Consider the following 24,794-nt stretch of genomic DNA (forward strand, 5'->3'; position numbering starts at 1 on the left):
TAGCATGGGTATTGGTATGATCCATCATAGTCCTGTGCTGTGGACCCAATGGTATTTCTATGATGTGCATCATTGGAAAATACTTGACTCTTGAGAGCACCACCAAGATGCAGTGTAAATCTTCTAAAGAAAGAGTAAAAGTTTGATATGTTGGTCTAAAATCATTGACAAATAAAAATGCAAATGAGATCCTGTTTGGGCCAGATCTGTCCAGTCTTAGAGTATATCTTTTTTATAACGGATACTGAAATAAGAATTAGCAGAAAACCTAGTTAATTGGTGCCGTTGAATGGAGTTTTGGTTAGAAGGATGTGCACATGAGGGCAGAGGGCCCTGCTTGATAAAACTTACTTCTAAAGATGGAGTAACTATGAAAATGACCCCCCCCCCCCCAAAAAAAAAAAACATTGGTGTCGACTGTTTCATGTCACCACCATTGCCATGTGGATCTTTTGCTTCTGTCAACCTTTTGTACGTGTTGACCATACCTGTCGATCGATCAAGCAGATACCAATGCAGAAAGCTAAGGTAAGGAGCGGGATCAAAACACAGGCAAACTAGTAAAAAGGTACCAGATATAACAACATAACAAACCCAACACTAGGCTAATGCTAGAAACAGACTGCCAGGATGCTGACAAAATTTGGCAAAATACCCACCAGAAATAACAGCAGGGCAGGCGTATTCTCCAGGCAGAAGCTATTACCGGTGGGAGACTAAGCCCTCCCTTATCAGGACGATGAGCTAATCCTCTCTGCCCACAGAGACAGGCCCCCTTTTGATTACTAATGTATTAGCTGAGAAGCTACACATAATAGTAGAGATATCTGGCTGCTTATTGACTGCCGGGATCAGAATACACTGCGGCAACAATGCAGAATAATAATATAAGAGTGTCCTGGCTGCTTAGGAAGAGTTGGGAAAAAGTTACTTGAAAGTTGAAATGTGCATTAGACACTAAGGGCCAGATGTATCAAGCTTCACAAAGTGATAAAGTGGAGAGTGAGAAACAGCCAGCCAATCAGCTCCTACCTGTTATTTTTCAAACCCAGCCTGTGACATGGCAGGTAGGAGCTGATTGGCTGTTTTTTTATCACTCTCCATTTTATCACTTTTGAAGCTTGATACATCTGGCCCTAAGGCCCTTATTCTAGTTGAATCGGTCGGCTGCGTATTTTCGGACAGGAACCAAGTGTTCTTAGCCCCGCCTTCCGTACGGATCGCTCACACCGTCCGTAAGCGGTAAGACACCGACCAAAAGGACCACAAGTGGATTTTACATGTGAACACCTCCTCCATCTGTGGTAAACTCCGCCATCATTCGATGGTCGCCGACCATCGAATGCTGGACCGAGTGGTCAGGCAGCACCGAGTGCTCCAGACCACTCGGGCATTTCTCTGTGCAAACGCGGGGATATGGGCGGGCAGCTGGCATCCGGCTATGTCATATGTCCACCCCCACACATGCGTCACGGCCGCATTACCATACGTACACCCAGCGTTTTCATGGGAACGCCCATGAAACGTGGGGCGTACGCATATGGTAATGAGCCCAAACAGCCCTTCACGCCCCTCTCCACCCCCTGTGCAGATTGTTCTAACCAATCATTTTCTGTACAGAATTCACGCCGTATTCAGACGTTTGCGGTGTTCGCACATGCGCAGATACGCCTCTGCACATGCGCAAACACCAACCATCGGCCGTCCGTCCGCATTCGGAGCCACCCGACTCAATCAGAATAAGGTCCTAAATGTATTAAAGATAATAATAATAACAATAGTAATTATAATATTAAAAATAATAATAAAATGCAGAGCCGGCGCTACCCGCTCAGCAAAGGATGCACAGCAGGGAGGTGCCGGGCAAGAGAGGCACTCTATCTGCTGTGCATCCCCGCTGATGGCTGCTGTTGTTGTCGGTTGCTGCGCCTGTCACACTATCTGACAGGCAGCAGCAGGATGAAAGTCCCCTCACCTTCGTAAAAGATCCAGCCGAACAGGACCTGAAAGGGGGCGTGGCTACACAGAACTCCGGGGGCGGAGCTACACTGAAGGAACAAGGCTGAGTAAGCAGAGGACGAGCTGCCAGCCAGAATTATAGGGTAATAAAGAGTGTGTGTATGTAGTGTTTGGGGTGAGGGAAGCGCAAATTATAGGTGGATAGGTGGAACTATTACAGTGGGCAGAGCCACTTGGGGTGACATGGAGGTGCTCCCCTCCTTCAGCTATCCCCTGATGCATCCAGTTTACTTACAAAAAAAAAAATTAGCTGGGCTAAATGAGTGGGGAGGACGATGCCTCAGTGTCTCTGTCCACATACAGAGACCCTGCAACCCTCCAAAAATGTACGCAGTCTTACAGGAGACAGACACTAATAGTCCCCCTGTATGTCTAGCGTCTGTCAGGGTGCCAATTGCTACCCAGAGTGCTGGCACTAGGAGCGTTTGCGCTGTGCCTCTAAAGTTCCTGTGAATGTGCATGTTATCCCCCCCCCCCCCGGGCCACAAGCAAGTAATCACCCTCGGCATGAGTTTGTATTCCCCCCTGGCCAACAAGCATGTAATTCCCCCTCTGCAACAAACATGTAAATGCACAGTGGCAATCAGCATGTACAGTACGAAATTTACTAAGATGGGAGTTCAGTTTCACATGTGATGTTGCTATGGGCAACCAATCAAAATCTACGTCTTATTTATTTTACGACACCTAGAAGATAATACATCGTATTTGATTGGTTGCCCATAGCAACATCCCATTTGAAATAGAACTCCCATCTTAGTAAATTTCCCACAGTGTGTCCAAGGGGCTCTACCTGGCGCAGTGTGTCTCAGGGGCACTACCTGGTGCAGTACGTCTAAGGGACACTACCTGGTGCAGTGTGCCTAGCTGGTGCAATGTGTATAAGTGGTGTAATGTGAGTAACATGTGTTGAGTAACATGTGGTGTAATGTGCATTGGTACTATTATGTGGACACTGCCCTTTCCCAGGAAGTCACACCCTTAATGGTAAGCGCCTTTGGTGCGCACGGTCTCTGTATTTATTTGTGTGTTTGGGGCACTAATTCTTTTTTTGGCACAGTTCACGAAAATGTCTAGTTACAGCAATGCTTCTACTGGGCACATTATGTGTATAAGAGGTGCTGCTACTACGGGCATTAAACACCCTTTTTTTTATTGTGTGCCTTCAGCATGCACCTCTATGTAAAATATGGGAGGGCGCAAATTTATAATTTGCAGGGAGGCGCCGAACACCCTAGCACCGGCCCTGATAAAATGTAATTAATTAAAATAATATACAGATGTGTTTATGTACATCCAGCCTCCTTTCACATTAAACAGTCCTTCTAGTCTCACATGCCATGGTAAGACTCGGCAGTGCCAGAGATCTTGCCAGATATCTTTTTGGTGACTTTTTTTCGGATAAATAGTCTCTTATTTGCAAAAAAGATATTTACATATTCAGTGTGTGACTGTGGCTGTATCTGAATATGACACACTGTTTTCCAGGAAAACACTGCAATGTTCCAACTCTTATGCAGATACAGTGGTGTATCATTTTAAGCAAAAGCAGCTTCTTGTGCATCAATCTGTTTTTAAAATAATATGCCGGGGCATATGGGGCAGTACAGACAGTGTAATGGTTAGCATTACTGCCTCACAGCACTGAGGTCATGGGTTCGATACCCACCGTGGCCCTAACTGTGCAGAGTTTGTATATTCTCCCCGTGCTTGCGTGGGTTTCCTCCGGGTACTCTGGTTTTTTTCCTACCACAATCCAAAAATAAACTGGTAGGCTAATTGGCTCCCAACAAATTAACCCTAGAATGTCTGTGTGTGCCTGTACATGTAGTAGGGAACATAGATTGTAAGCTCCACAGGGGCAGGGACTGATGTGAATGTTCAAATATTCTCTGTAAAGCGCTGCGGAATATGTATGCGCTATATAAGAAACTGTTAATAATAAATAAATAAATATGCTACTTAATGGAAAAATATGCAAAAAGACGCTTGACACTACACAGTCACACGTTACTCACGTGTTAAGTATACTGCTCTGAGGATAGATGTATGTGGACACAGCTGTATCTGTGTGTTGTTATCAAAAATTCCATACAATGCACCGCATTGCAAAAACGAAAGCTATAAAATAGCATTGCAGGTTTACTAAAAAATTCAAAATAAATCAACACAATCATAGCAAAAAAATGGCAATTTATCATTAAAAACAACCCATCATTTTCATGGGATTACTTTTTGTAATAACCAGAACAAAATTCTGAGCTACTTGTATTTACAAGGCAGAAGCTCCAAAGTCAAGCCAAGCTATTGAAGAGGCTTGAGCGATTTGTCAGATGGCTTTGGCAGAAGTCAAGCCCCAAGGTCAAGAGGTCTTGACCTTAGTGGTGTTGAAATCACACATTGTAAGGAAGGAGAAGACTAGAAAAATCAGCTGCCATACAGGAGAACAATGAATGGATCAGGACACAACTAATCTGTATCTGCATAATTCAGGTAAGTCGTTCTATTGAAACTGACAGGGCTACGACAGGCTAAGAAATTGAGCTAGCTCACAATAGGAAACCCCATTGAGAGATAAAAGCTGATCATTTATATATTTATCTTTAATGTATACTATGGATGGCTTCAGTTAGTATTCCTTTTTTTTACACAAGGCCTTTTTTTATACCTAGCTATTGCAACATGTCAATGTGTAAAATCAATGTCAACTACAAAAGCAGCACTATCAAAACACTTACAAATAACGGTTCAATCTATTACAATAACTAAATCTCAAAAACACATACGATAGCTATGCAACAATATAATCTTATCATTCACAAAATAAAAACTTAGAAATTGAAATTGTTATCTTCCTTATTAAAATGGGATTTGTTGTCTTTTTCTGCACTTCTGACTTGAAATGACAAATCTCAACCCAGAGGTCAGAAGGTGACAGTCGTTGTCACTGGAAGCTGCTGATGCCATTGAAGTCATCAGGTCTTTTAAACTCTTTCATTTATCTTGATGTGACATGTATTTTCCCTTACACATACTCCCGAACAGATACAGTATAAAGCAACTTGATATATTTTCCTACTCAAATGTTAATTAGCCACAAGACTTTGTAAGACTCTTATTTAGTAATTTATTAATTTAATTTATAGACCATACACATACTATGGCCAATAATGTATATTCCCATCACATGGATACACACAGATGCTGGAGTTATTCTTGTCAAAAGCCAATGACCCTATCAGTATGTTTCTGGATTGTGGAAGGAAACTGGAAACAGGATTGGCTTTCCTAATAAAAAACAAATGCCCCAGCCACCCCACATATTTACTTGCGGTCGGTAGCAGTGCTCAGGGTGGCTGTGAGGCTGGTGTAGCCGGGCAGGGAGCGTTGCGGAGGTGTGTCTGGCCGGTGGGATGGTGGGTGTGCGGCTGGAGAAAGGCCAGGGAGCAAGGTGGTGGGCAGGTGGGTGGATCTCTGACCATCACACTGCGCACACCTGCAGGCCAGGCATTGGGAACTAACGGGCAGACCCTGCCCCAGTGGAGCTTAAAATCTATATTCCCTACCACATGTACACACATTCACAGACATTCTAGGGTTAATTTGTTGGGAGCCAATTAACCTACCAGTATAGTTATGGATTGTGGTAGGAAACCGTAGCACACGGAAGAAACCCACGCAAGTACATGGAGAATATACAAACTCTGCACAGTTAGAGCCATGGTGGGAATCAGATCCATGACCTCAGTGCTTTGAGGCCATTATGCTTACCATTACACCATACGTACTGCCTGTATAATAATTACCTGTTTAAAATCAAAACCATAACCGTAGGGCTGTGATGCAACAATGCTAACCACTGTGTCACTATGCTGACATAGAGAGTAAAGAAAATGTAATTTAATAAAGGCTAAAAGTAAATTAATGTAATTGGAAAACATAGTGTTTTGTATTTTATCTATCTATCTATCTATCTATCTATCTATCTATCTATCTATCTATCTATCTATCTATCTAGCTGTCATCTGGTGTTACATATTGTAAGAAATATGTTAATCAGATGACCATTTTGAAAACATTGATTTTTATTGAATGTCTTCTGTAAATTGTCAAAATAATCATCAATAAATATAGGAAATATAGTTGTAGATTATGCTGCACAATAACATTACAATAATATTTAATGGGAACACATTATGAGCTTATATCAGAAAATTCCTAGAGATACATAAAATATCCTGTAACAACAATGGAACCACTGTTGCTAATCATGTTGGTGTCACATTTATGCAGATTTGTATGTGAAAAGGGTAAAAAGGGAAGGCTCTGACACGGAAATGTTGCATTTTCTGATAAATGTGAAGCGGAGGAAGGTTCTAACAAGATCTTACCTTCTCCATGGCACCATCATAAATAATTCATAAATCTTAATGAATCCAATTTCATATCATCCAGCTCACTCTATAGGGTAATCTTACAAGTCTAACTTGAAAACCCTGCAACACTCCACCATAATCAATTGACTGGTAACAAACCATGTCACATGACCTTTCTTTCACTAGGTTTATGCATTTCCATTACACATTATTTTGAATTAAAGGGATATTATACACTATAACGAATACAGATTCTTTAAAAAAAAGTGTAACATTCCTATAGCAGCTCAGTTAAGCATATGAGAATACATTATTCTGCATAGATAACTTAATTTGTCATATATTTTAATTTACTTGTATGGTATATGAGCAGCTGATCTAATAATGATATTAATTATCTCCAAATGATATTTGGAATTATAAAGCAGTAACTTTAAAAAAAAAAAATCTGTCTGTCCTGGGGACTTGTTTTTCCAGAACGCGCTATATGCATAGAGTAATATGCTAATATAATTTTGTGCATTAGGATTGAAGTCAATACAAAGCATTATACAAGTGATACATTAAATGAATAGATTACAATGCACGTTTTAGGGACAGTAGGTTTATAAATTGAGGCTGAATAGTGAGAAATTGGGGTGATGCACAGTTAAATGAAAAATTAGGGTACTTATGTAGTATCTGGGCGTCCGATTTAGAAATCGCATCGCATCGCATGCGACCAAATCGTATGCGATGCGATGGTCAAGATTTTTCATAGGATTCAATGTTAAAATGGTCTGAGTCCATTTTAACATAGAATTCAATGGGAAAAAGGGGTCCTTTTCCTTTCCCCACTATCCAAGTGGGCATGGAGTTGGATATAAACCTGTGGCGTGCGTAGCGAGCCACCGAGCCCGAAGCGTGGCGAGCGTAGCGAGCCCCGCGAGGGGACACAGAATACTTTTTAAGAAATATGCGTCCCCTCGCGGGGCTCGCTTCTCTCGCCACGCTTCGGGCTCGGTGGCTCGCTGCGCTCGCCACGCTATATAAAATCAACTCTATGCCCACTTGGATAGTGGGGAAATGAACAGGACCTTCTTAACATTGAATCCTATGCAAAATCGCATCGAATCGCATCGCATCGCATCTGATTGTATGCCTTAAGGTAAGGCATACAATCACAAAATCGGACACCCAGATACTACATAAGTACCAAAATTAGTTTTGCAGATACATGTTTTTGCACAGCTGAGCTGTAATGTGCCTTGTGCCTGTCCCTAGCCTTTTAAATCATAAAGGGGGCGTGGTCACTGCTGGGGCGACTGAGAGGCTGAATGCTCTGAGATGGCACCACAATCCCTTGGTGACGTATTACTTGTAAAGTTCCACTCTCCTAACCCCCCAGATCAAATTGCAGCCAGAAGTGAAGTGTTGTTCGATTCTGGTATCAGTTGCCACAGAAATTAACAGTAACTAATTCTGTGTAAAATTACACAAATTAGGCTTTGATTTGATTCCCCATCTGGATTTGGCCTGAGAGACTTCTTCTGTTTTCCAAATGTTAAAATCTGTATTGGTTGAAATAAATTCTTGTTAAATGAGAAGGTGTTATTGGCGCAGAGGATTTTGCAGGCTTTGAGACACCCTACTTGGTCTGGAAACTCACTGGACTGTGTATTACCCTCAAGAGAGAGAGACTATTGGGGGGAATTCAATCTGGAATTCCGACTGTTGGAACATCTGATAGCTGGAATCCCAGGCCATTTTCATTTCTTGCGACTGCAACTCGACAGTCAGAATTCAATGTTCAATGACTGCCGAGTGTCGGAAAGGCAGAGGATTGGCAGAAATGGCAGATTGTAAAAAAACAGCCAGAGAATTTGACAATCCACGGCCATTTCCGACAAAACAAATTCGACTAGTTTTAAAGGGGATGCAGTTAAAATCCCGGCGGTCGGGATCCCGGCGTTCAGAATCCCGACGCCGAAATCCCAACACATTCTCCCTCCGTGGGTGTCCACGACACCCCTGGAGGGAGAATAAATTAGTGTGCCGAGCGTAGCGAGGCACCGGGCCCGCTGCGTGGCGAGCGCAGCGAGCCTGCAAGGGGGGGCGATCCACGTCCCCCCCTTGTCGGGATTTTGGCTGTCAGGATTCCGGCGTCGGGATTCTGAATGCCGGGATCCCGACCGCCGGGATTCAGTACTGAATCCGTTTTAAAGTTGTATCTGTTTTGTCGGAAAGCACCTTAAATGCTGTCGGAAATGGCAGCATTTAATAGGCAGGGGCAGGTATATATACTGTGGGAAGGGGCATCATAGCATTGGCTTCATCTGGAATCAATTTTGTAATGCCCCTTCCCCATGAGGGCAAGTGCCTTTTGTGCCTATTGGAAAAATGGTGGTGGGAGGGGGTGACAATTGTCTTTCTGGCACAGGGCACCCTAACATCTAGTTACAGTTCTATGGACTGGTACCCACTCACAATAATGATTTCAACCAGGCTTATAGAATGGGGCAGTCCAATTGCAGAGATGCATACAACTCGATACATGGCAAATAGGTGCCTTTAGTTCTGCGCATGCTGTGTATATGAAGTTATTGGGAAATGACCTTCGACTCTGCATCAGCCTAAATGTTTTTATATATAAACTTTTGTCAATATGGGATATGTATTATTATAAAATGTCTTTATGTCTGTAATAACCATTATAGAAAAAATATGCACAGTAGATATTATAGTTCTTTTAAGCTTTCCATAGAAAAGAAGGAATCTGCTAAATGGCAGCTTATGTGAACACAGTTGTCCATTTTTCATTCCCCCAGACTATTTCCTCAGTACTATGACATCGAAACAGAAGGTGAAAACATTTCCCCTTTGTGGTAAACTAATTTCATTTGCACCTTTCACCTTGGGCTGTTATTTGTGTGTCTCACTGCCCAAGCCCTCTTCACCCATTATATTTTCTCATGGGAAACCATACAAAGCTGTTAGCAAGAATAATGGTGCTTGGTTCTATAAAATGACATAATATAATTCAATTACAAACATTAGAACAGCCACTCCAAAACTGAAATTAATTTGAAAGCCTCAACGTCTTTTGTTACGATTCCTGCTACACAAGAGTCTGCTGCACCAAGCTCAGGTTAATAGAACAAATTATTGAATATTTAAAATGGGATAATCCTGCTTCAGTAGATTTATGTTAAGGCACTAACAGTCCAAAGTAAATAGTTTCAGTCAAACATTTTAGGACTTTTACGCTACATGCAGACAACATAAATTGTCTGTAATCTGGATGACAGGTAGAGAATGCCTAGGTTCAACAGTCAATAGGTCGATAGCTAAAAGTTCAACTCAGGCATATATAATGTACCATCCCTGTGGTATGGCTATCAGGGTCATTAATTCGAGGGAACACTGTACAATAATTTGGGGTCCATGTTATAAAATGTACAAACTGACCCCCCCAAAAAAACATGAATAACCCATGTTGAACTTTATCAAGAATTGACAATATCGTGTCGACCTTTTCTGCAAGTCGACCTTGTGTCTGTTGATCCTTGGGTCTGTTGATGGACACAGTCAATCAATTCACTGTCGACCTAATATACCACACTGAATGAAATTATATTATGATACATGATGTATTTGAAGATATTTCTGTCTTGGAAATAGAAGGACTTAGCTGCACCTGACTAGGGGACTTCATTTCTACAAATATTACATCCAGGTTGGGGGGTGTTTGGGGGAGGGGGGGTCTGGGGTGGCGCTTGGGCTGCACTTTTAAACATAATAAGCAGTGCAGAATCTTCCATAGGCAAACACAAGGGGAGATTCCAGTTGCACGGAAACCCCCATCCTCTTGGCAAGTGAAATTAATATCCGGGGTCATTAGTAGAGTCCTTCTACTATTCCCCAAGATGCACTTGCTCCACTGTTGCGCAGAGCAGGAGATTGTGGACTGCATTTGGAAACCCCCTCTAGAAAACCTGTGTTTGCCACTGACTTCTAGTACCACACAGGAATAAGAAAATGCAAGTGCATATTCTAAGCACTACGGGGGAAATTTACTAAGATGGGAGTTCTATGTCACATGAGATGTTGTTATGGGTAACCAATCAGAATGTAATCCGTATTTATTTAGCACCTTTTAGAAGACAATACATACAGTAATACATGTAAAACAGAACTCCCAGCTCTAAGACTACTGATAGTCAAAATAATATTGATAAATGCTAACAATTAACATATAAGTATAAGTTCATAACAATTGTTAACTGGTATTACAGTGTATTTTAAGTTTAGCTCTATAATTGTATTAGAATAACTATATTTATGTTTATGAAGTATACTCAGATTAATATATCTTCGGCACTTGTTTCCTAGCACGGCGCCACCGATTTTGATTGTATCCATCGGGTCGGAAAAATCGGGTCGATCGCATCGCATGCTAACCAAATAGCATCCGATGCGATCGACGCGATCGACCCGATTTTTACATTGGAATCAATGTAAAATGGTCCCTGAGACCCGATTTTACATTGATTTCAATGTAAAAAGCCCCCAAACCCCCCATTTTAATACCAACCCCCCCCCTCATGTTTCAAATGCCCCCCCCACCATTGTTAATGCCACCCCACTATTGACGCCAACCCAAAGCGCGGCGAGCGCAGTGAGCCCACGAGGGGCGGCGGTACGCGTCCTCCGACCTTTTCATACCCCTACTATCCACGTCGGCTTGGAGTTGACTTTATATAGTGTGGCGAGTGCAGCGAGCCACCGAGCCTGAAGCATGGCAAGCGGACGCAGCTATCTTCACAGGTATCCGCGTCCCTCCGCGGGCTTCACAGGTATTCGCTGCGCTCGCCACGCTTCGGGCTCGGGAAAAAAAAAAACTTGACCAAAAAAAAAAAAATGATGAAAGAGGGGAGAGATACAGGGGAGGAGGCGACGCAAGTATGCTGACTGGAGAGCCAGGTATCGGCATGCCGGCGGGATTAGGAGGGAGAGGAGCTGTCAAAAAAAAAAAAAACCTAGACAAAAAAAGGAAGGAGGAAAAGGTGCAGGGAAGTAGGGGGGCGGCATGCTGGCAGCATGCTGGCGTGAGGGGGAATAAAACATAAAAAAAAAGAAACATGCCTATAAAAAATTATATGAAGCACTGAAACAGGTGCAAGGGAAGTAGGCGCTGTCAGTAGACGCAAGACTTGGCATGCTGGCGGAATAAGAGGGGGAGGGTTATTTCAAAAGACCAGGCGTCCGCAGATTGGCTGAGCTCTCAGCCAATCAGCGGCAGCACAGTCTTTCTATTCTCCCGCTCGATGTGGGGACCGCATAGAAGAGATCAGGCTAATCTAGTAGCGGCGGGAGTATAGAAAGCATCCTTTTGAAAAGTCACAGCGGCCGCTGAGTGGCTGAGTGCTCAGCCAATCAGCTGGCGGCCGGTCTTTTGAGTTACATTTCTTTTAAATTTTTAGCAGGGTTCCCTGCTCTCTGATGGTCCCTACGGCGAAGTGAATTAACTCGGCGGGGTCCCTACAGGAAATAGCATCTGCTATATGCCGTGGCATCTGAAGGAGGGATGTGGGGGAAGAAGGGATGGGGGGGGAAGAAGGGGGGGGGGGGGATGGAGCAGATTAAAAAAAAAAACTAACATAAAAAAATAGAGGGGATAGGAGCAGAGAAGCCGCCGGCAGCAGCATGATGACAGGAGAGACGGGTGTCAACATGCCAATAGCCGGTGGGATTGACATAACTTTGAAAATAATATGAGGGAGGAAGGGTATAAGGGGTAAAAAATTACAACAAATTTAACTTGCCAAGGAAGAAAAATATTGAACACCTCAGTGCACTGAGCTGTGGAAAAACCAGCCAACCAATCGCAAGCTCCAAAAATACACATGTGACTAAGTAGAAAAGAAAATAATTATTGGTAAAGAGAACTAAACTATAAACGAAAAAAAAGCCAACTACAGAGAGGAGGTGAGTTAACGATTAACGTTACTCACTAGCGCCAGCTACATACATTAGGGTGAAATCTGTCCCTGCTACTGAGCGTTATGCCAGGAAAACTGGGAAATGTTAGATTTCAGACTAAAAGAGGAGATTGATAAATTGATTGATACATTGATTGATACATCTGCCCCAAAGCCTGTACCATGGCAGTTTGGATCGGGTTTGCTGTTACTTTATTTCCATCTACTTTATCTAATGCCAAAGAGTCTAAGAGTACAAAGTCTATGGGTGTATTCAATCTGTGCCGATATTTCCAGACAGGGGAATTATCAACAATCGTCTATTCAATGCTGTCATTAACGTCAGCATTAAAGGCTGTCAGATCCAACTTTTTTTTCCCGTCGGATCACTTTTGTTTGAAACGGCAACAGAATGTCGAATTCACAGCCGGTTTTTGACAATCCATGGCCATTTTCACCGATCCACTGACTTTTCGTCAATCAACAGTCGGAACATTGAATTCCTACTGTCAAGTTACTGTCAGATCAGCAGAAAACGGTCCGGGATTCCAACTGTTGGGACGATGTGAAAGTTGGAATCCCAGATTTAAAACCCCCCAAGTTTGAAAAATGACAGGGGCGGCTTGGTTGGTACTCTATCTTTCTCAAAACTTTGCTAAATATCCTGCACGGTGTTAAGAAGATTCAAGCATCTCAAGTGAAAAACCAACCAACATAAATTTTGCCAAACTCACTTGTTCAATTTCTTGAACCAAAATTAAAAATGCATGTGGTTTATTTTCAAAAGTAGAACTATTAAATCAATGTTTAAAATTAATTACTGCAACAAAACAAAATGGGAATTTCTCTCATTTTACTGATTATTTCAGCAGGTGTGAATTGATGATAGTGTAGAATGTTGTTGATAGTGGGGAAACAGATACAAGTGCACTTGAGGTTGCCGTACACACAGAGTACACAGTATTAGACAATTACTGAATCTACCCATTCAAATAGTAAAAAAACGAGGCAATCAGAAATATAATTTTGTTAAAATATGTAAACTGCAAGGGTATAAGCTTATTTACTATGCAAATTGTTCTGATCTGTAAGGTCTGATGATTGAGAGGAGTAAAAAAACCTAAATATATAATTTTAGCAAGTATTAGTAAATCCATTTAGTGCCTCTTCAGAGGCATTAAAAGCAATTAGTGATTTAAATAGGAATTTACTAATTGCCTGTATTGCTATTTGTTTGAAAAAAATAGGCCACTTGTGTGTTTGACAAATTGTTTATAATCATTATCAGGGTGCAGGTGTAGGGCTAGAAAATCTGCAGTATGTAACATCACACCATATAAAGCACAGTCATTGTATGTATCTAATAATGAGATACACAGTTATAATTACAGAAGAATCAGCACTTTGATAAAAACCCAAGACTTCAAACTAGACATAAATTTGACACTCAACATTTAAAAAACATTACATTGTATATTTTTGAGCATTGTACATTTCAAGTCAGATTCTTTGTTGCTAGAAAAACCCCTTACAACACAACACAAATGCTAATGTCTACATAGTACTATATAGAATAATAAATAATAGACATTTTAATCACATAGGGGGTAATCCTATTCCCCACAAAAAATATGATTTTCCACTGCAGCGGCAGTCAATGGGTCTACACATTATTGACAAGATCCCAAAGGTTGACAGGGTTAAATGATCTAACTAGACCAGTGATGGCTAACCTTGACACTACAGAAGTTGTTGAACTACACATGCCAGCATGCCCTGCTACAGTTTTGCTATTTGGCCATGCTAAAACTGATGCAGGGCATGCTGGGATGTGTAGTTCAACAACAGCTGGAGTGTCAAGGTTAGCCATCACTGAACTAGACTATCTATTATCTGCTAGAAGGTGCTAAATAAAAAGGAAGTAGAATATTATTGGTTGCTATGGGCAACATCCTATCTTCAATAGAACCCCCATCTTACGGTAGTAAATGTACCCCTGTCTATCTATACATTGGAACATGAAAACCTCCAGCAATGTTTATTACAATTTACTACACTCCGGTAGTTAGAGAGAGACTCCCCAGATGTAGTGTAGTGGAAGAAGTAGAAGGTTTCATGTGTATTGCGCAGAAATAGCATACAGTAACTTTCTCAGGCTGGATCTATAACTCCGACCCAGCATTTGCTTTATGCTGTTCTTAAAAAGATCAAAAAAAGGTTATAAACTCATTGTTATTTTTACTCCTAAAGAGGGGTGTAAGTTCATACCAGGCAACCCGAGGCAAGTTGGAGTTTGTTGCCCCTAAATAAAAACACATGACTTTCATAATTTTATAGATAGATTTCTGAGCGAGTCAGGATCCGACTCATGAGACTCAGAATCATGTTCCCCGGTGGCTCCCATCTCAAAGTCCAGCAAAAATGGAGGGTAAACTCTCTGTTGCTTTAGCATAGGCTAAGCAGTACCAGGCAGGGGCCATTCTGTCCCCAATTGCATGCAGGGTTCATAGGACAGAGCCTATTAACTCTGAAGCACCAGTGGGTGCCCTGCAGATGGACATTGTGAAAGCAGCGGTTACACTTGAATCCCGCTGTGAACCAGACTGGTGCCCATTCAGGGCTAGGAGCCTTGAAGCAGGTGCTTCCATTGCCTGTGGGAGTTACGCCCCTGGTCTTATACAATATTTATGTCATTTCAGTATTAATTTATCAGAGTTTTGTTTTGGCATACTGTATGTTTTTAAATGTAACAAAATTGCTTTTAATTTGAGTGTTTTGTCTTAATAATGCTGGGTTGCATTGTGATGAGTGGATCCATAAATCGAACACCAATTTATTTCACATTATACTGGACTATTTTTATGTACTGAGTGGTCATTTGAAATAGAAAGAACGTAGTTATGGGAAAATGTATCAAGCATTCTAAAGAGTGGGCAAATTGCCCATAGCAACCAATCAGCTAGCATTTTTCAAGTAGGTTCTTTGAAATGCTTGATACAAAGCCCTAAATATGTTTGGGTACAAGTGTTACCATTTATCCTACATGCTATTAGATATCCCACAGTATGTTCAACGTTTTAAATTTATCTAAGAATTGTTTTTTTTTTTTTAACAATTTTTTTTTTTAATATATGAAATTTCCGATAGCTCCAAAGTAAGGAATACAGCTAATCATTAATAGTGCATAAACTTGTTCTATAAAGTAATAATTACAGTTGAAGTCTATATCTAGCTTAGTGTTTTAGTAGCTACGTTCATTATTGCTCACCTTCTGTACATTTTGCGGCATTTAATACATCTGTTTCATATTCATGTCTAGAGATAATTACTTGTTCTTGTCTTATATTTAGATATACATGTACATACTTTCAATGCATATTATACATTGTGAACTATATGCTATCATCAGTGACTCCATAATGGTGAAGCTGAGTAAAATGGGATCTGATTTTAAACCGTCACAGACAATAAACTGCTAATGATAATTTACATTACACTGTTCTGTCATTTAAAATATCAATTGGAAATCTCTCACTAGCACTGAAGGCTAATTAGCATAAAGTTATTTATGTTTATATGTACACAAAGTGTACTGTGCATTATCTCCAACAGGATAATACAGTATATATATAATATATAATATAATATAATACAGTATATATATATATAAATTGTAGCAGTGGTCCGGCACTCCTGCTTCAGGGTTAATGTGCTCCGGTGCTTGCAGCGTAGTAACAGGTAGTAGGCAGGTGGGGTGTGCTGCAGCACAATAACGGAGACTCCGTTATTGTGCTGCAGCACACCCCACCTGCCTACTATATATATATATATATATATATATATATATATATATATATATATATATATATATATATATATATATATATTTGGCTACATGTGTCAATCATCCTGAGAGTGTGTGTATAACGCTGGACAGGGTCACACATGAAACTCCACCCCCCACCCAGCCTTATACACACACACCACACATAATACACACACACATGTATCTTAATATATAAGAGATAATAATATTGGCCCCTGCCTGCCTGCACTACACCCCCCGCAATACCACACACCTATAATACTCACAGACACATGTAGCTCAGTTAGCGTCGATGGGGGCGCATCTGTGAAGCCGCTGTGTTCAAGCTGTTTGGAAGCCCCGCTGCTGAGACGCTGAGGCGCCGGTGTCTTGGAGTTACTCTGCTCCCGAGTGGTACCGTGAGTGACACGATTAAGTTATGGGCCTGCAGTTTTGAGCCAGTGGATTGTGTTGTATATCTTGTGGTATTCAGCCCACACCGGATGATAACTTCGGTACGGGCATTACCTTCTCCGTGGGAGAAAAGTTTTTAAAAAGTGATTTCCACGTTTTATTAAAACGGTATTACACCATGAAGCACCCCCTCTATTTGTTTTAGGTGGAGTTGATATATATATATATATTCAGTAAATGTTTTGCTGATTTTAGCGGACATACTGTTTGTCCACAAATGGTCGCTGATAGGGGGGTGCTGTGGGTACAGCTGTCCTGGACCCTGGCCTCTGGAAGTTGCCCGGCCAGCTCATTTTGCCCACCGCAACCCCCGACTGCCTCCACTATGCTGCCTGGGCTTCGCAGTGCACTGAACATAGCACAGGCTTCTTCAATGCAGGACGACGAGCGGCCAATTAAAATGCTGCACTGGCTTTTGAGCCAATCAGGGGCACTGCCGGTGCACAAGCTCTGTTTGGCTCACCAGCCAGTGCTGCATTTTAATTGGCCGCCGGCATTGAAGAAGTCTGTACTTCGGGACCTGCTGCATTCAGCAGGAGGGGATGAGGGAGCCGGAGTCGGGCGGTAAGTGAAAGGAGGGGGGAAGATGATATCGGAGGGGCCAGACTGGAAATAAGTCCCAGGCCCCAAAATTCCTAGTGGTAGCGCTGTGTCCACATGAGAGGTCACTTGTGACTACAAGTGTAGAAAAACATAGGTTCTAATTATGAAGTAGTGAAAAGAGTGAAAACTTCTCCACCGTCACTCTTTTCAATGCATCATGAAAAGACCCCATAGGGTACACCATTATGCACGTTAGATAAAGTGGTTGACAAGTTACATTTTATGGTTGTGTTGGCTTTTCAATGCAAATGGCCTCGTATTCTGCCAGCTTAGGTGCAATTCCTATCATTTTAACAGGAAACATAACATTTTTGTAGGTTCTGAATGTTCCTTACACTAATGATGTACTTGAATAAATAAATACAAGTATGGATATCCTAAATTGATATACTGTAAGCTGGGTTTTATGTGACCTTTTAAGTGTTCCACCACTGTTTCAGCTTTTTTTTTTTTTGTGCTGGGTAATGATTTAAATTTTTAATTGCGATTAATCGCATAAAATTTTTGCGGTTAGCTTTGATTAATCACATTATTTGGTAAGTAAGTGCTGCTTACCCACAATCTTGTTGCCAGGTGTTCCATGCTCTTTGCCAGGGGGATTACACAGTTGTTGCCAATGGTGATTGCATGCTTATTGCCATATGGGGTTCCATGGTCGATGCCTGGGGTTCCATGCTCATTGCCTGGGGGGATTACATGCTTGTTGCCAGGGGGATTACTTGCTTGTTCCCATAGGGGGTTAAATCCTCGTTGCCCAGGGGGAGTTAAAGCTTTTAATTGTGGGGGAGATCGGTGCTGCAGAGGTGCAGAGTTTCTGTTTTCTGTTTTCAGTGGCTAGATCCTCTCAATGCAGCATCACTGGCTCCAGCAGCATGATTTACCAAGACGTCCTTAACAACCTGAGTATTACTTACATGTTCTATGGTAACGCAGATAATCCAATGTGGAAAATATACAGCAGGTCTCTTGGAACTAAAAGAATGTCCATCTTCCTCTATGTTACTGTACACAGTAACAAGATGGTGATGCACATGCTCCATAGTAACTCAAAATGGGATTGGTATGATGGGCCGACAGTCGGGATTACATACCGATATGGAAATCCTGCTAGCCACTGGTTCTAGTCTTCCTCTATGGGGGTCGTGGACCCCCACAAAGGAGAATAGTCCGTGTCAGTCAGGATCCCCACAGTTGGGCATGTCAGTATACTTACTGTCGGAATCCTTACTGTTGTGCTGTCATCCAGCACCCCTCCAATGATCATCTTTGTTTGGGAATGAACCATCCCTGGAAGAGCCTTTTTTGGAATATGCACATCTAACTCTGTCCTATATGTGCTCCTGTACTTAACTGTCTACAGGTCTTGTGTGCTATTGTACAGCTCTTTTTTTCTTTTGCATATTCACCTTGATGTGTCATGTGGTATTTTAATCAATGTACAATGTACAGATTTGTGAAGAATTTGTGATTATATAAGAAATAGTACATTCCTTGGGGGAGATTAGGGGGATATGTACTCCTAGTAAAATACGTTGGCTCAAACAGGGTATGACGAGACGATATAAGGTTACTCTTGAGGTGCCAGGGGAGGAATAATTAAGTAGCAATCTGTGTCCCAGCAACTATACCCCTATACCTTGGCGTGCGGCATGATCCCAGCTTTTTTTCCCCACCTCTGTAGTAAATAAAATAAATGGTTGATAATGTAAAATGAATATCTTGGAATGTAGGAGTTCTAAATACCACGATTAAACTGAAAAAAGGAGCTGAACATTTATAAAGGAATAAAGCTGGATTTTTTTTTTACAAGAAACCCATTGGGAACAAGGCAAAGATCATAAACTCAAGGGCCAGTGGATAGGGTAGTGTGTCTCCTCTGATGATACATCTAAATCTAGGAGGGTTGCTATAGTTTTTGCACAAAAATTATTATTATTATTATTATTATTATTATTATTATTATTATTATTATTTACAGTTTCTTATATAGCGCAGCATATTCCATTGCGCTTTACAATTTTAAAGAACAATGATTAAATGAACTGGGTAGATACAAACCGACATGGAGGTAGGAGGGCCCTGCTCGCAAGCTTAAAATCTATAGGATTATATACAATCTTGGAGAGGAAGTCAGATAATGAAGGACGAATCCTACTCCTCAAAATTGAAATTAATTAAAAAAATACACCTTGTTGAACATATACGCTCCCGATTCTTCTTAAAGTGAATTCTGCAGCTATGATATGGGAAAGAGAGTTTCTGAACCTCATAATTGGGGGGGATTTCAATTGGGCAGATGACCCAAAGCTGGATAGATATAAGTCAACGGCTAAGAACCCTTTTTATGATAATAGAATTCTAGACAAACTCAAAGACAATCACGATATTCTACATTATTGGCTGCGTTCACTACGCTTCGGGCTCGGTTGCTCACTGCGCTCACTACACTTTATAAAATCACATCCACGCTGAATTGGACACTGGGGGTATGACGTGGATAGTGGGGATATTAACCATACGCACGAGGAGTGGAACTGAATGATGGGACTGGACACATCTCCCCTTCCCCGTGTGTTGGTGCAGGGCATTAAACCCTCAGGTTCTCGGGGATTACAGCACCCAAGGGCACACTCACAGTTCCGCTGCTGCTGCGGGCGCACTCACAGTTCCGCTGCTGCTGCTGACTGAGGGCCAGGGCGAGGGCAGCGGGGTTCTTGCCAAAGGCCACAGCTGAGGAGAGCTGGTGGAAGCGCCTGAAATGCACAGAGGTAGCCAGCCATATCGCCGTGTACAGGGAGAGAAGGGAGTCACAGACGCGTTAAAGAGAGCCGGTGGAAGTGACTGAAAGCTGCCGCCGGGGCAGCGGGGATCGCCCAGTTTAGTTTCACGGCGCCAGCTACGCTGACAATGTAGGCTACGTTGTCAGTGTAGCGTAGAGCTGCCGCAGTGAAACTACTCAAGTATCCTTCAAATTTGCACATTAAAAAATTGCATCCAAATGTTTTCTTAAAGCAAACATCAAAATCACAAATGTAATAGTGTGAGAGTTTTCAATTCGCACCTTTAAAATGACCAGAAATCACATAATAAAGTCTGGTGAGATTTAAGCATGATTCTGTCCCAAAAAATGTTTAAAAGTTAAAACTTAAAAAAATGGCATGGGGTCCTCTCTCTGAGCAAAACCAGCCCCAGACTCATTGAGCTGGTTCCAAAAATATGGGGGGGGGTTGTGTAGGGATACCCCTTATTTAAGAAACCAACACCAGGCTCTTGGACTGGTCCTGGTTCCAAAAAACATAGTGGTGGAACTAGCACCTGGCACCTACAGCAGGCAGTGTCATGCCACAGCCCGGGGACACTTTTTACACAAGGTCCCCCAGCTATCACATGAGCACCATGGCTGGTCAGCCCAGGACGGGGTACCTGGGGGAGTGGGGTCCCCCCAACAGGCTTCACCTATCCAGAGCTGCAGCCTGGGGCTGTCCCTGGCAACTCAGGGCGGTGGATGCCAGGCTGATGGGTGTGAAGATTAGATTAAAACTCATTGGACAAGATCCAGCATGCAGGGCATTAATATGCCCACTGGGTGTCGTAGGTCACCTGTAAAAACAATGTGGAAATAAAGACACAGACACCATGAAATGTTAAACCTTATTTTACACCCCTTTTACACTGTAATCACACTACATATACTTACCGGCTTCCAGCACTGTCCAGTCTCTCCCGTTGCTCAACCGCACTGACAGCTGAGTGCGCTGAGTGAGTACAATAGTGGAAAAGGAGACTGTGACTCACATTAGATGTCAGACTGTGACTCATCCCCATATATTTGGAACCTTGACTGGCTCAATGAATCCAGGGCTGTTCATATAAAAAAATAAAATGCACATTATCATTACTAAAAAACGCACATGTATAAAAAAAAAAAATCACAAAATTTTCATTACATAAAAATCACACTAGATCGCATGTGAATTCCTACTTCGTATAAAAATTGCACTCTACTACATTTGCGTTTTTTGGGCAAAAATCGCAAAATTGACATACAATTTGGTATGATTTTTTAGACAACTAAAAAATTGACCCCTATTACATTTTGCTCCTCTATATGCTTCAGAGGATGGAGGAGCAGCAAAAGGCCATTTATGCCTACACATCCACCTCTGACATAGGCAAAGGAGGAGGAATGTACCTTACTCAAGCGCATCGGAGAATGATTTCTATGTTGTGCAAGGTTCTCCAACCCTTTGAACTTGACACACATGATGTCAGTTCAGACACTGCCAGCTTGAGTCAGGTCATTTCCCTCATCAGGCTTTTGCAGAAGCAGCTGGATGAATTTAAGGAGGAGATAAAATGGAGCAAGTTGCACCAAGTATGTGGGTTTTGTGGAGGGAGCCCTCAATTCTCTTGCCGAGGATTCACTGGTGGTCAATCTTTTGAAATGAAGGCACTACATTTGGCCACCATGCATGACCCTAGGTTTAATGCTTACATTTTATCTGTTTACAGTGGACACAAATCTGCAGACTGGTGAGAAAATTGTCAGTTGAAGCTGATCATGACATGGCAACAGCTCCTCCTTCATTTTCTCCTGCAACTGGACAACCTGCTGGCGGAGGACCAGGGCAATAAGTATCAACTTTTGACATCTGGTCCGGACTGAAGGATCTGCCAACAAATAATGACATGTCTACTGTCACTGCATTCTATGATTCTGTGATTTTAGTTGTTTTTATGTTTTGTTTTTAAAAATACAGATTCAAAGCCAAAAGCAAAACACAGAAGGGTGGTTTTGGCAAAACCAATCCAGAACCAAAACACGAAGGGAGATCCAGATTCAAAACCAATACACAAAACAGTGCACATCTCTAGTAAAAACAAAAATGATGCACTCAAAGGAACAAGCAATGCAAACTGGAAGGACAGTCATATGCAATCCAAAATTGGGGAAGGCATCTAGCAGAATCATTGAGGTCACACACCATGGTCCAGAGAGCAGCAAAAAAGGACCATATAACCTAATAGATATCAGTAGGAACAACAGACATTTAATGGTCAGCAAAAGCTGAGATCAGGGCAGGAGGCAGCTAAGAATAGTCAGAATAAACAGGGTCAAACTACAAACAGCCTTTAAATTGATCAACATAAGTAAGCTAAAGCCAAACATGCATTGAGTCAATGGTATAGACAGCTTTGTAAACTATCAGCAGTCCAATCAATCCCTGACAGTAATGTTTAGCACCTGAACATCAGAGTATTTAAGCAATGTCACAGCATGCAGCGTAAACAGTAGCTACAGACTGAGAAGCAGAGACACGCCTTAATCTGCTGTTATTTCCACCCAGCTAGTGTTTTACAAAGTGCTGAAAGGTTTTTTTTTTTTTTACTAGGGACTGTAACACAGAAGAAATCATCAGTATAATCGAGTCCTCCTAATGCAGATTGGCACATTAGGAATGATCAAGATTACCACAAAGTCAGTATTAATGAACTGTCCTTTCTATAACTGATTTAAATTGAGAATCCTGGAAGATAATCTTAATGACATTGACTATAATTGATTACATTATTCTTCATAATCTCATGTAAAACTTGCCAACTCTCAATATGCCTACATAAGTCATAAATAATAAAATAATAAAATTTAGTCAATGATGTCCTCGTTCACTGTGATAGCAGAATATATATTTGAAATACATAGTTAATGTAAAGCACCCATTAAAAAACCTTGAAGACAAGAAGGGCTCTTGGATCAGTAGCATGTAGTTGAAACTTTGGTAAAATATAGAGATTGGCTCCATTATCCTTTCTCTATCGAAACACTGAACACTATATTCGTTTTTGATGAAGCGATTGCTAAAATGTTATCGAACAATTGCTTAATTTACTCTTAGTATATATATAGGATATAAATGTGTTGGCCAATAATAAAATACGATATAAATGCAGTCTTAAATAATTGCCACCAATGCTGCTATAGCTGGCTGGTCCTGTGTTAGGGTATAGATAGACAGACAAAATTCAAACAGAGGAGCCACGCCGAATTCCATTGGGTTGGTGATATTTGGAAGCATTTGGGTGGCATTTGATGTGGCTCCCCCAACTGAATTCTGGACTACCTCTAACTCTACCTCTGGAGCCACCACTTTTTAATACTGTCGACCTGTAGACTGCTGTCCATCTGGTATAGACGTATTAATTGTCTATGAATTTGCTGTCTATTTTCCATCCAGATACCCCCTTGCACCACTCTCAAAAGACAGGTGTGTCTTACTAGAGAGGGAGAGTTGGTGTGTACCCAGCGCTGAAATAATGGTTAGCAGCTGGTCTCTTGTAGAGGGTTAACGCCAGAACCCCAGTACAATGTGCAAACAAGAAAAAAGGAAACAAGTGACCAGCGCTGTAGTGGATACCCAATTAAGGTTATCTTCAATGTAATTTTCTTAAAATTCTCCGCAAATAATCTTCCTGGTATTATTAGGAAGTGAACTTACAATTAATTTCACTCAGGCGTGCCCGTAGCAGTTTCTTTTAGACAGCCCTCACATTTGCAGAGAAATCGACATACAGAACTACCGACATGAAATCAACTTACATGAGGTTTCAATCTTGTCTTACTGACTCCTTCTTGGGCAAATCATGGAGTTTGCAAATCCTAGTAAATGTCTATCATTGTCCCCCATTACTGCAGACTTGGCAAACTGTATGGGTCTTTCCCTGGGTACAGTACTCCAATCTGGAGATTACGAGTGAGTGGATGAGGGTTGCTGGTGCTATACAAATAAATGTATATGGATTATTACTCTTAGTATTATGTGCCTTAAGAATTTGCATATATTATGGGAATGCTGCAAGATATGTCAATTTTATTTATAGTCTGCTTACAGTAGATTTGATTGTTTTTTACCATAACATTATTTTTACACTTTTAAGGGGCCTACACACAGGGAGATTTTCTGAGCGCTCTGAGGAAATTTAGATCATTCAGAACACTCAATACGATCGCTCAGCACACAGTGATGGTGAGAACACTGGCACTGCCTGGTGATATTACTAGATTTATCCAGCATACTGGATATTAATCGCCGGGCAAAAGCGATGTGCGGGGATGCGCATCAATATAGCTATAGCTATGACCCCTACACACAGTGCTCGTTAGAAGCATTTAACTAGATCACTTCGAAAATACAGTGAAATCACCCCAAGGCCCTTATTCAGATCTGATCGCAGTACAACTTTGTTCTCAAAATGGGAAAAACCATGTGCATTGCAGGCGGGGCAGATGTAACATGTGCAGAGAGAGTTACATTTGGGTGGGGTGTGGTGAAACTGAAATCTAAATTGCAGTGTAAAAATAATGCAGCCAATATTTACCCTGCACAGAAACAAAATAACTCACACAAATCTAACTCTCTCTGCACATGTTACATCTGCCCCAGCTGCAGTGCACAGGGTTTTGCCCATTTTGAGAACAAATTTGTACTGCGATCAGATCTGAATAAGGGCACGTGTGTAGGCCCCATTGGCCTACACATACGACATAATTAGCACAGT

Source organism: Crinia signifera, chromosome 1 (assembly GCF_055691185.1).
Source record: "Crinia signifera chromosome 1, ASM5569118v1, whole genome shotgun sequence".
Classification (NCBI taxonomy): domain Eukaryota; kingdom Metazoa; phylum Chordata; class Amphibia; order Anura; family Myobatrachidae; genus Crinia; species Crinia signifera.